Below are 10,215 nucleotides of genomic sequence, written 5' to 3'. Positions count from 1 at the left end.
TGGTGAAACCCCATCTCTACAAAAAATACAAAAATTAGCTGGGCGTGGTGGCACATGCCTGTAGTCCCAGCTGCTTGGGAGGGCGAGACAGGAAAATTGCTTGAACCTGGGAGGGGGAAGTTGCAGTGAGCTGAGATTGTGCCACTGCACACCAGCCTGTGCAACAGAGTGAGGCTTCATCTCAAAAAAAAAAAATTTTTTTTTTCTCATATCAGGAATCTCTGCAGCCCAGGAAGTAACATCAGAAGACACTGATATTTTTATGAGTTTGAACTCAAAGAGACTGAGTCCCATAAAATATGTCAGCAGGCCGGGCATGGTGGCTCAAGCCTGTTATCCCAGCACTGGGAGGCCGAGGCGGGTGGATCACGAGGTCAAGAGATCGAGACCATCCTGGTCAACATGGTGAAACCCCGTCTCTACTAAAAATACAAAAAAACTAGCTGGGCATGGTGGCACGTGCCTGTAATCCCAGCTACTCAGGAGGCTGAGGCAGGAGAATTGCCTGAACCCAGGAGGCGGAGGTTGCGGTGAGCCGAGATCATGCCATTGCACTCCAGCCTGGGTAACAAGAGCGAAACTCCGTCTCAAAAAAAAAAAAAAAAAATGTCAGCATTTGCAGAAGTACTGCCAACTCTCTCTCTCTCTCTTAAGACACTGCTATACCTGAAATCTGTAGGAAATTAATACATTCTGAGGGAAATGTGTCCCTGAAGTATCCACTAAAAGTATAGGTTAATGAATATGAAGGATAGCTTCTGCTTGATTCACCTCCCTTGCTGTATCATACAGCTGTATGTTTCTTTTTCTTTTATTTTTTTTTTTTTTGGGACATGGTCTGGCTGTTGCCCAGGCTGGAGTGCAGTGGCCCCATCTCAGTTCAGTACAACCTCCATGTCTTGTGTTCAAGCTATCCTTTCATCTTAGCCTCCCAAGTAGCTGGGACTCTAGGTGCTTGCCACCATGGCCAGCTAATTTTTTTATACATATTTTTTGTAGAGATGGGGTTGTCATGCTACTTGCTGGTTTCAAACTCCTGAGCTCAAGTGAGCCACCTGCCTTGGGCTCCCAAAGTGCTGTGATTGCAGGCGTGAGCCACCATGCCTGGCCTTATATTTCTTGATATATGTATATTTATAATTGTAATGATCCCCCCATTATTATGTGAAGAGTGTTATGATGATATATTAGTTTTCTAGGGTTGTCATAACAAAGTACCATAAATAAGGTGGCTTAAACAACAGAAATTTAGTGTCCTCGCATTTCTGGAGGCTATAAACTCAAAATCATGGTGTTGGAGGGTTGGTTTCTTCTGAGGACTGTGATGAAAAAAATCTGTCACAGGCCTCTTGTAGATGGTCATTTCTCCCTGTGATTCTTCACATTGTCTTACTTCTCTCTGTGTGTGTCTTTGAGCCCAAACTTCCTCCTTTTATAAGGATACCAGTGATACTGGATTAGGGCCCCACCCTAGTGACCTCACTTTAACTTGATCACCTCTGTAAAGGCCCTGTCACCAAATAAGGTCACATTCCGAATAACTAGGGGTTAGAACTTCAGTGTATGAATTTGGAGGAGACAAAATTCAACCCATACTCAGTTTATCCGTAAGTTACTATACATTAAGGTAGAATCATGATGAACCTAGAAGGGAAATTGACGTCTCACAAGAGATCCTGTACTTGGAAAAAAAGTGCATGAAGTAATAGCAGTTTAGCTGATCTTCTTTTGAGGAAGTGGTGAGTGAGCATTCAGTGAAGGAGTTCCATTGTGTTATATGGGGGCATATGCGTGGAAAAAAATCTGTGGGGGAAGCACAAGGGGATGATGGGTGATCCTAGTTATGTGAGGAGGTTTGGCCATCCAGGAACTTTCAGTCCAGTCCTAGGCATATTACTCACTTTGATTTGGGATATCATCCATCCCTCAACCTCATATCATTTGGTTGATGCTGCATAATTTCCTCAATCCCAAACTTAAGGTGTGAACATGTGGCCAACGCTAAGCCAGTTGTGTTCTCTTTCTCTGAAGATCAAGTGAAGTGACTTGTGGACAAAACAGCGATAATGTTTGATGGTCATTTATTCCAGTAGCAGCAGCCTGAAAAGAAGGTCAAGTAACTCCAATGGCCTTCAATTCTGTCTTGTTTTGGTTCTCAGTTTAGTTCTCTATCCTGCCTGTAGGTTCTATATATTATCTGACATCTTCATAACAAAATCCTCACACTTTTTTTTTTGAGATGGAGTTTAGCTCTTGTCACCCAGGCTGGAATGCAAGGGCACTTTTTCAGTTCACTGCAGCCTCTGTCTGCCTGGTTCAAGTGATTCTCCTGTCTTAGCCTCCTGAGTAGCTGGGATTACAGGTGCAAGCCACCATGCCCAGATAATTTTTGTATTTTTAGCAGAGATGGGGTTTTGCCATGTTGGCCAGGCTGCTGTGAAACTGCTGACCTCGGGTGATCCACCCACCTCAGCCTCCCAAAGTGCTGGGATTACAGACGTGAGCCACTGCCCCCAGCCAACAAAACCCCTTTTGCTTAGCTAGGGCTGATTCCTGATGCTTTGGGTGGAAAAAAAATCTTAATTGCTATAGTGTTTTCTAAGGGATAATACTTGGTCTCTTTTAGATTTACAGACATTGTCTATACATGTTTATGGGCCTTGAGATAAAAATACATAGTAATAAATAGATTCTCCAAATAGGCCCTTTTAAGATTTCTTTTGGAAAATATATGCATATTTTCTACTTTCCAAATAGAATACGCACACATACACACACACACACACACACACACACACACACACACACACGCATACGTATGTGTACTTAAGATATATTATGTAATATATAAATGTATGTTAAATATATTTTACATGTAATGTATATTTTCTACTTTTATATTTTTTTTACATTTTACATATTTTATATTTTCTACTTTTCAATATATATTTTCTACTTTCCAAAATAGAATATATGCATATATATACACATACACACACACATATGTATATATACTTAAGATATATTATGTAATATATAAATATATGTTAAATATATTTTATATGTAATATATTATAAATATTTAAATATATAATGTAGTCTTTTTATTTTTTTAATCTTAAATTAAAGCAAACATACTTGGCTGAGAATTGTTTTGTAGAAAAATAATGAAGGAAGGGCATGCCATGCTAGCAAATAACGCAGAAAAGCATACATGCCTATTTCTAGTTTTCTCCACCCTTACACACACACACACACACACACACACACAGAGAGAGAGAGAGAGAGAGAGAGAGAGAAAGAGGTTCATTATCAAGTTACAGTGATTGATAAGTTAAAGACTCAGTTTAGTGCTTTGGTTAGAAATAGAATTGTAATAGATTTTCCCAAATTATCTCTAAAGCAAGAAAAGACACTGAATGATTCACGTAGATTTGAATTGTAAACATAACTTTTATTATGTGAATCTACCAAAGAATAATTGAGAATAATTGTGTCTATGTACAAATTAGGATCAACAATGAAATTTTGTTCAGAGTCCTGTTGAGATCCATATTGACTAGTCAGCTTAAATTAAAAACTATGGTGCCTTACAGGTATCTGTCAAGTGCTTAACAACAAATAAAATATTTACTGAATTTTTATTATGCTCAAGGCACTGAGCTTATCTGCAATGACAGAAAGGCAAATAAGAGAACTGGGCATAGGCTTTAAAAAGTTCATTTAATGCAAAAACATATGAAATCTGAAAATATTTGTGGAATTACCAACATTTTTATTGATGCTTAAGCACTAGTACCATCAATAAAGTTGAGAGTTTTTATCTCGACTCTGACAGGTCTGAAGCATAGAAGCCAAGAACAATTTCTTGGGCTACTAACTTTTCCTGCTTTGAGTATTAATTGATACTTAAATTTTAGTTGTGAGATATGTATGATATTTTATGTAAGGGCTTATGTGCAGTCTTTATACGGATTTAAATGGGTACTTCTATCCAGGGCAACAGGCAACCTATCTAGAGAATTCTCAGCCGGGCGTGGTGGCTCATGCCTGTAATCCCAGCACTTTGGGAGGCCGAGGTGGGTGGATCATCTAACGTAGGGACCTTGGGACCAGCCTGAGCAACATGGAGACACCTCGTCTCTACCAAAAATACAAAAAATTAGCCAGGCATGGTGGCACATGCCTGTAGTCCCAGCTACGTGGGAGGCTGAGGCAGGAGAATCGTTTGAATTCGGGAGGTGGAGGTTGTGGTGAGCCGAGATTGTGCCATTGCACTCCAGCCCGTGTAACAAGAGCCAAACTCAGTCTCAAAAAAAAAAAAAAAAAAAAGATAATTCTCTAAATTTTCTCTTCTATTTTGCTTATTGTTATCTGATGTATGTTTCATGAGAGAAACATAAGTGCTGAATATGTTGAAAACATGCTAGATGAAAAGTCACAACAGAACTAGTTGAAAAGAGGCAAAGTAGTATAGTCAAAGTAGGCAAACCAGCCCCTCCACTTATTAGCTGATTGTGGGCATCATCTGGCCCTGTGAGGCACAGTTTTCTCCATTGTCTAGCAGGAATAGTAGCAATTCCTTCTATATCTTTCTCATTGGGTTGTGCAAGTCTCAAATAAGAGAATATTGTAATCTCTGAAGTACTGCACAAATGTGAGTCACTACAGTTAAATGATGTCACAGGTTAGATTAATTATAATGGAAGATTCTCAAAGCTATTACTGTTACTCTGTAAAAGTCTGAGTAGACAAAGACAGCATTCACATATTTTTATCTTTCAGATGGGTGTGGGAGGGAGGTGGGACAGTGGAGCTAGAGGAGGGTCCAAGTTGAATATATGAAATTTATAACACAATAAAATGCAGTGAACTGAAGGACTTGGAACAAACTGACTGCATTTTTTTTTTATCCTCTTCATGATCTGCTTGCAATAGATTTTCCCAAATTATCCCCAAAGCAAGAAAAGACACGGAATAATCCAGGTAGATTTTTAAAATAAGCTCTAAAAAAATAAGAAATGCATTAATGGCTTGTCCCTGAAAAGGAAATTAAATAAAAAAAAAATCAAAGTATATCTTCTACTGACTAAAATAGAGAGAATTCAACCATTTTATAATTGCAACCTTCACTGTAATCTTAGCTGATAAGTAGGTTTGGAGAGAAGCTAAACTAAGAGGTATTGCTCTCCTTCCACTCCTCTGACAAGAACAGAAAGTCTGAGTCATAAAATAGAGGCCTCAGCCACTAGTTAGAATTTCAGATTTGTCACTTCTGTGGAGCCATTTTAAGAACTGATATGTTTTATAAAAACCCTAGACATTTAACGCCTGATGTTTTTGAGGAATAGGTATGTGTGTGTACTTGTGGATTCTTACATGGGTTGAGTCTGTGTATTTGGTGGTTCATGCTCTTCAAACATTTCAATCTTTTTTTTTTGAGACAGAGTTTCGCTGTTGTTGCCCAGACTGGAGTGCAATGGCACGATCTCGGCTCACCGCAACCTCCGCCTCCTGGGTTCAAGCAATTCTCCGGCCTCAGCCTCCCGAGTAGCTGGGACTACAGGCATGCACCATCATGCCCAGCTAATTTTTGTATTTTTAGTAGAGACGAGGTTTCACCTTGTTTACCAGGATGGTCTCGATCTCTTGACCTCGTGATCCACCCGCCTCGGCCTCCCAAAGTGCTGGGATTACAGGCTTGAGCCACCGTGCCCGGCCAAACATTTCTATCTTAAGCAAATTCACCCCCATAACATATTCTGGTCTCATTAAGGCAAAGTCACTGGATAAATTATTTTTGTTTTTCTGTGTCCTGTCTCAGTGCTTAAATTTTCCACTTAATTAGTCAGTGGCTAGATTTTATTTATCTGGCAAGAAAAAGTTGGACATCCAAAAAGTCCAACATCACAAACATTTAGTTTCTCTCTCTCTCTCTCTCTCTTATTCTCTCTTTCTCTCTTTCTTGTTTCACTCTGTTGCCCAGGCTGGAGTGCAGTGGTGTGATCTCAACTCACTGCAACCTCTGCCTGCCCTTGAGTTCAAGTGATTCTCCTGCCTCAGCCTCCCGAGTAACTGGGATCACAGGTGCGTGCCACCATGCCTGCTAATTTTTTAAATTTTAGTAGAGATGAGGTTTCGCCATGTTGGCCAGGCTGGTCTTGAACTCCTGACCTCAGGTGATCCGTCCACCTCTGCCTCCCAAAGTGTTGGGATTACAGGCTTGAGCCACTGAGCCAAGTTTAGTTTTCACTTTTGTGCTGTCAAGTCTAACTACTATGCTAAGGTGCCTAAGTTGAGTGAACTTCCAACATAATCACCTGCTCATACAAGCCCTCCAGCATAAACATTTAAACCTGGGTGGTAGCCCTGTATCACCAGTCTGCAAAGACACTGCCAATTTTATACTTTATTTTCCATGATTAGAATTTTTCACTTTGAAAATTGTCCAGAGTTTGGGGACTGGGATATTTATGCAGATTGGGCCACCTCCATCCCAGGGAAAGCCTCTAATTATCAGGATATAGGCAGATTTACTCATCTCCTGGAAAAAAACCAAAGGCCTATGCTCTTCTCTCAGGACGATGGGTGAATACTTGCTCTACCTTGTTCTTTAACTTAAACAAACAAACAAACAAAAAATCCCTCAACTGGCTCTACCCCCAACAACTGTAATATTTGGAAGTGTTTAGAGCAGAAAGATAGAGACACATGTACTTTGAGCAAACGGCCTTCTATTGCTCTTGTGTGTCATTTTGATCTGACCCATAATGTCAAAGCATATGCACGCAAAATAAATGGCTTAGTAAATTCAATCACTGTGGATACCCAAACTGTATAATGAATAACATTTCAGATACATTTGCTAGAAAATTGCTTTAGTGCTTTTTTACATTTGGTCATCTGAAATGTCTGAATTTTATCCCAATACTTTGTCCAAAAAGGAGCTATTATAACATTGCAAGATCAGATAATTAAAAGCAGGCCAGATAATTAAAAAAAAAACCTCTTTCTGGCTGGATGTGGTGGCTCATGCCTGTGATTCCAGCACTTTGGGAGGCCAAGGCGGGCATATCACTTGAAGCCAGAAGTTTGAGACTAGCCTGGCCATCATGGCAAATCTCCATCTCTACTAAAAATACCAGAAAAAAAAAAAAAAGTGCTGGGCGTGGCGTCATTCATACGTCTGTAATCCCAGCTACTCGGGAGGCTGAGGCATGAAAATTGCTTGAATTTAGGAGGCGGAGGCTGCAGTGAGCCAAGATCATGCCACTGCACTCCAGCCTGGGTGACAGAGCAAGACACTGCACTGTCTCAAAAAAAAGAAAACCCAAACCAAAAAACAAAACCCATAAAGAAATTAAATAAAAATAAAAAAAATTCTAATTTGGTGACTGCATACACTTTACTATTTTCACTCTATTGACTTATAAAAGTTCAGCAGACTATGTTTATCTACAATGAAATCTCATTGACATAACCAGGATTAAAATTAGCTCTTGAATTGACAACCTCAGCTTAAAGTAGGTTACATCACAGCTAATATTTACATGTGGCACAGTAGGAAAACTGCTCAAACCAGAGCCATCCATGAAAAAGAGGTTCCTGTAACAACTGTAACAATATTTGCCAATGTCAAAAGAAAAGAATTATGTTTCACAAGATAGAGAAAACCAAATGCATATGGTTTCATGACTTTCTCATCATTTAATTCTACAGTGAATGTCTAATTCAAATTCTGGCCTTCTTAATGGGAATAATCTTTAGCAAAACTACAAATGCTAATAATTAAAATATTTCTTACAATGGTAATTGCTGTTGTGAAGGGAGTCACCTCTGATTTAATGCTGAATTTTGGATAGTTTGGTGGCATAGAGTTAGATGACACTCCACTTCCTTAGAAGCATATCTTTGTAATTACTGATCTTAAGAGGATATTGAGAAATTTCCTGAAAGAAAAAAATGATCAACTTAAGGGTAGCTCAGAATTGGGGTTCAGATGTACACAGGTATGTCTGGTGGATTTAGGGCTGGGGTGTATATGTTTTGGAGGTGGGAGCGCAAGTTAACTAATTTTTGTTGTTTTTTTTGAGATGGAGTCTTGCTCTGTCGCCAGGCTAGAGTGCAGTGGTGCCATATCAGCTCACTCCAACCTCTGCCTCCCGAGTTCAAGCAATTCTCCTGCCTCAGCCTCCCAAGTAGCTAGGACTACAGGCGCATGCCACCACGCCCAGCTAATTTTCGTATTTTTAGTAGAGGCAGGGTTTCACCATGTTGGCCAGTATGGTCTGGATCTCTTGACCTCATGATCTGCCCGCATCAGCCTCCCAAAGTGCTGGCATGACAGGCGTGCGACCCTGAATCCGGCCACAGCTGACCAGTTTTATGAAGTCTTGGAGGGAGTACCTGGTAACAGAATTCACAGTGAAGACAATGTACTGCTGGACAAGTCAGACTCCAGTACAGGCCAAAGGACAGGGTCTGTGAGAGTGAAAGAAATATTAAAGCATGGCAGCTAATACTTGAAATCAGCCCTGATAAATTCACTCTGTATCACCTGAAGGAGAAAGAAAAAAATGTGTTTTTCACTGTCTTTGCGACCCTAAGTCCCAGGCCCCTGATGTTGTTTTTTGCATTCTTCCCACTGCTGTCCATGGTTTCTGAGAATCCCCAAGGAGAGCATAACACACAGAGCAGATTATTTCACTTGTCTCTCTCTCTGAGCATTATTGGCTGGAAACAATCTTGGGAGGGCAAAACCAAAACAAAACAAGCAAAAAATAAAACAAAATACAAACAAAGCCTAGGTAGGAGCATGGTCTGCATAGTTAACACTGTTAGTTCTGGCACTGTTAACAGCAGCACCAATGTAGGTGCCAGTGTGTGATGACCAGGAATGGTTTGTAAGACATTCCTTAGTGATTCTGCCATACTGGGCAACTCAGGGAAGACGAAACAGTCTGAAAGGACCTGGAATCCTTCAAGAGCAAGTCCAAATTTATTTTTATTAAAAATTTTTTTTTTTTCGGGATGGAATCTCACTCTGTCGCCCAGGGTGAAGTGTAGTGTCACCATCTCGGCTCACTGCAACCTCCGCCTCCCTGGTTCAAGCCATTCTCTTGCCTCAGCCTCCTGAGTAGCTGGGACTACTGGTGTGTGCCACCATGCCTAGCTAATTTTTTCTGTATTTTTAGTAGAGATGGTGTTTCAGCATCTCTCAAACTCCTGACTTCAGGTGATCTGCCTGCCTTGGCCTCCCAAAGTGCTGGGATTATAGGCATAAGCCACTGTGCCCAGCCGCAACTCCAAATTTAACTGAAAATCTCACATTGTTTGTATCCACAAACTAATGAAGTTAATAGACATTTGGTTGAATATTCATCATCATTTTATTGGTAGTTTTGTGATAACCTTTGTGGGATAGATCTTGATTCATGATGACTGAAATATAACTTTAGCTCACGCCTTTATTTCAAGTTATGCAATAATAGTTGTATTCAAACATACACGCACACACGCATTTACTAATTTTAAAATTTTGTAAAGCTTTACTTCTTAAGAAGTGAGCTGCGTGGGTGTGGTGGCTCATGCCTATAATTCCAGCACTTTGGAAGGCCGAGGCAGGTGTGCCATTTCAGGTCAGGTGTTTGAGATCAGCCCGGCCAACATGGTGAAACCCTGTCACTACTCAAAATACAAAAATTAGCCGGGCGTGGTGGCAGGCATCTGTAATCCCAGCTACTCAAGAGGTTGAGGCATAAGAATTGCTTGAATCTGGGAGACAGAGGTTGCAGTGAGTCAAGAATAATGCCACTGCACTCCAGCCCAGGCAATAAGGTGAAACTCAGTCTCAAAAAAACAAACAAACAAAAAAATGGTGAGCTTAACTGTTTCTACAGATTGTGTTCTTTTGCTGGTGGTTATAATACTGTACAATGAAGCCAGTTGAGTATACCCAATAGAAAAGCAAAAAGATTTGATATGAGAGAAAGTGGAATGGAGGGAAAAGATATGTAGATATTATAGGGAGATCATTTTAAAAATAAAAATGACAACTATTAAGATACAGAGATGATTTTCAAGTGTACATTTTATGTCTACATAAAACTGAACAACAGCAATATAACAGGTAACATTTATCAAACTTCTACGATATGTCTCAAACTGTGCTAGAGCCTGAGATACAAAGATAACTAAGTCACTGACTCTGGCATG

Source organism: Sapajus apella, unplaced genomic scaffold, assembly GCF_009761245.1.
Source record: "Sapajus apella isolate SASKATOON/1434 unplaced genomic scaffold, GSC_monkey_1.0 scaffold24, whole genome shotgun sequence".
Lineage (NCBI taxonomy): Eukaryota > Metazoa > Chordata > Mammalia > Primates > Cebidae > Sapajus > Sapajus apella.
The sequence above is the reverse complement of the archived record's forward strand: the minus strand, read 5'-3'. Positions refer to the sequence as shown.